The sequence below is a fragment of the Neoarius graeffei genome, chromosome 22 (assembly GCF_027579695.1).
Source record: "Neoarius graeffei isolate fNeoGra1 chromosome 22, fNeoGra1.pri, whole genome shotgun sequence".
Classification (NCBI taxonomy): domain Eukaryota; kingdom Metazoa; phylum Chordata; class Actinopteri; order Siluriformes; family Ariidae; genus Neoarius; species Neoarius graeffei.
The window spans coordinates 20,809,370-20,813,313 of NC_083590.1; positions in this window are offsets into that span (position 1 = coordinate 20,809,370).

Below are 3,944 nucleotides of genomic sequence, written 5' to 3' on the forward strand. Positions count from 1 at the left end.
AAAATGAAATCCAGTACGTTCTTGACCTGTGCACAAAACTCCACACCCTCACGCACCTAACCCAGGGGAATTTGCGGCAGGCACAAGAACGTCAAAGCCGGCTGTATGACTGGGCACACTCCTTAGAGCAGGGGTATTCAATTAAAAGTCACTGAGGTCGAGTTATTAAATTTTGCCCAAGTAGAAGGTCTGAGCCAAAGTCCCGCATGTCCACATTTTCAAAGGGTAACAATATTTATTTTTAACTTCAAATTCAGGAAATAAGACTACATATTCCAGTCTATCTCTTTTATCATAAATAACAGTAGTCCCATGCAGTCAAATAAGTTTAAGGTTTTTATTTCAAATCAACCAAAAGGGAAACCTCAGAATAAAATAAATAATAGTGCAAACTGAGTGGAACTCTTTTTCTCTATAATGCAAGAGGTCCATGCCTGAAGAATTGAAGGCCTCTTCAAGTAAAAAAAAGTGAACTCTGGAAACATTAACTAAAAAGTGCAAAAAAAGTGTTGACTTCATTTTTCATAGAGCATTTTTCTTTGAGGGCGGCACGGTGGTGTAGTGGTTAGCGCTGTCGCCTCACAGCAAGAAGGTCCTGGGTTCGAGCCCCGGGGCCGGCGAGGGCCTTTCTGTGTGGAGTTTGCATGTTCTCCCCGTGTCCGCATGGGTTTCCTCCGGGTGCTCCGGTTTCCCCCACAGTCCAAAGACATGCAGGTTAGGTTAACTGGTGGCTCTAAATTGACCGTAGGTGTGAATGGTTGTCTGTGTCTATGTGTCAGCCCTGTGATGACCTGGTGACTTGTCCAGGGTGTACCCCGCCTTTCGCCCGTAGTCAGCTGGGATAGGCTCCAGCTTGCCTGCGACCCTGTAGAACAGGATAAAGCGGCTAGAGATAATGAGATGAGATTTTTCTTTGAACTGTCCTTCTTTATTCTTGAACTTTTTCTTATTTTAATTCTTTTTTTGGCCTCTTAATGTGAGAAATGGGCACGTGGCTGTCCTGCCAGTAGTTTAAATCTAGGTTGAAACTGAGTTAGTGCCATTCTCATGCTGACATGTAGGTTTTCATTGGTGAGCCTAGATCGGTACTTGTTTTTGATTATGTTCATAGTTGAAAAAGCTGACTCACAGCTGTAAGTCGATCCAAACATTGTCAGGGTGTGCAGTGCTACTTTGGTTAGACCAGGGAACACATCCTCAGGAACAGTTTTCCATCTAACAGTGTCTCCGCAGCAGTGTTCAAAATCTCCTTCACCATAGGACCGTCACTGAATGTTTTTTTTATGTTGCCCTAAAATCCAAGCTATTTTTAAAGTGCACTCATTTGCACGTTGTTGGGTTGTGAATGTGTCTGTGATGAGTCGGGCTGATCTAGCATACTGCGCTTGCAGTTCGGTAATTTTCTGTGCCCTCAGCTGGGACTCCGCGGGATAAGTTTGCTCAAAGGAGCTGTGTTTCGTCTCATAGTGGCACTTCACATTCCCGCTTTTAATCAATGCCACGCTGTCAGAGCATATGAGGCAGACAGGCTTGGAACTGCCGACCGGGAGTATGAACATATATTTTGCTGTCCATTCATCTTTAAAACAATGGTTTTCAGTGTCTACCTTTCTCTTTTTCGAGCAAGCCATGTCTCCATAGTATCTACTTTGCTTTCTTCCTGCTGCGTCGCGAATGTCAGTGTTTAAGTTTGTGCTGTTTGTGTGACTGATTTTGGGGCTGCTGGGACTAATTGTGGTGTGGTTTGGGGGTGCAATGAATTCTGGGGATCTAATCTAGACTGAGCACAGAGAATTTGCATGTGGCCACTGTATTCTAGTAGATGCGATGTGGCTCCCAAGCTGTGTCCTTGACTATCAGCGCTACATTGCCATATTAACTAAAGTAGCAGTGCCCGCTGTAAATATCCACGGCCGTTCAAAACCGCTCCATGAAAATGACACTACTTATTTTGGCATTGGTCACGGGTCCGGACAGAACCATCTCCTGGTCCGGATCCGGACCGGAGTCCGCTAATCCGTGATGCCCGCCTTAGAGAGTTCACGCTGGGAGACAAAGTACTCGTATTATTGCCCACGTAGAGTTCTAAATTAGTCGCCCAGTGGCAAGGGCCCTTCGAGGTCACATGGTGAGTCTGGGACATCGACTATGAGGTGAAGCGAACGGATAGGGGTGGGGCACTGCAAATCTACCACCTCAACCTTTTAAAATGCTGGAATGAGGGGGTCCCCGTGGCGTTGGCGTCGGTAGTCCCAGAGAAGTCGGAGCTGGGGCCGGAGGTAAAAAAGATAACATCTCGGACCACTCCGGTCCCTTGTGCTGGGTTCCCGCGGGTCCTTAAAAAGTCTTAAATACAACTTTCAGTTTTTAAGGCCTAAAAATGTCTTAAATTGTTTGGAATGACTGGAATTTTCAAAAGGGAGGTATTAAATTTAATATTGGACCGAACGAGTGAAATGTCTCGATCCGGTTTGGGGTATTTTTTTAACCGTAATTTTAAGTGACCAGCACACCTTTTGGGGGCAGCATTGGTTCTGTGCATCTTCTGTGCATTCCGTAGAACAAGAACTAATGTTAGGAGGCTACTGGAGGCAGTGTGGTGGGAAGTGAAAGATACACAGGTAGCTTACGTCCGGCGGTAGAAAGTGTTGATAATTATGGGAAAATGTCTGTTTAATGACAAGTGGTTGGGGGATGACAGATACAAGGGTTGGGGTGTTTGGGGCACCCGCTACGTTCCAGCGGCTTATGGACAGGGTCCTCCGCTCTCATGCTGCCTACGCGGCCGCCTATCTAGATGACATAATAATCTACAGTCATGATTGACCATGGCACTTGGAACACCTGAGGGCTGTTCTAAAGTCGCTGAGGCGGGCGGGCCTCACAGCTAACCCGAAAAAGTGTGCGATTGGGCGGGTGGAAGTACGGTATCTGGGGTTCCATTTGGGTCATGGGCAGGTGCGTCCCCAAATTAACGAGACTGCAGCGATTGCGGCCTGCCCGAGGCCCAAGACCAAAAAGGAGGTGAGGCGGTTCTTGGGGCTGGTGGGCTATTTATCGTAGGTTTCTACCTAACTATTCGGACGTCACCAGCCCGCTAACCAACCTCACTAAAAAGGGGGCTCCAGATCCGGTCCAGTGGACGTAGCAGTGCCAACAAGCCTTCTCTGAGGTAAAAGCTGCACTGTGTGGGGGGCCACTTTTACACTCCCCTGACTTCTCTCTCCCCTTTATTTTGTAGACTGATGCATCGGACAGGGGGCCATTTTGTCCCAGGAGGTGGAGGGCGAGGAGCACCCGGTGCTGTACATCAGCCAAAAGCTGTTGATGCGCGAACGCAAGTACAGCACAATTGAAAAGGAGTGTCTTGCCATCAAGTGGGCGGTCCTCGTCCTCCGATACTACCTGCTGGGGTGCCCTTTCACTCTCTGTTCGGACCACGCGCCCCTCCAGTGGCTCCACTGCATGAAGAATGCCAATGCGCGGATCACGCGTTGGTATCTCAATCTCCAGCCATTTGAGTTCAAGGTGATCCACAGGCCAGGGGCACAGATGGTGGTGGCAGACTTCCTGTCCCGTCGGGGGGAGTTAGCTTCAGGCCGGACGGCTCCCCGGCCTGAGTTGGGCGGTGGGGGTACGTGGCAGCGGGGGCATGTGGCAGCGGGGGCATGGCCAAGCAGCAGTCTGTGAATGGAGGGTGGGGTCGGGGAAGGTAAGTGGCTAAGTCATTACACCTGGTGTCAATTAATGTGTGTGTGTTTGTTGCAGGGATGGAGTATAAAAGGAGGGGGAGAGCAGAGAAGAGTCTCCCCCCCCCGACTAGAACACGTGTGTGTTGCGTGTGTGATTGTGTGAGTGAGAGAAGCTGAAAAGCTGATGAAAATAAGTACAATAAAGTGTCTGTGTGAACACCAACTCTCGCCTGCCATGCTTCTGTGCTCCAC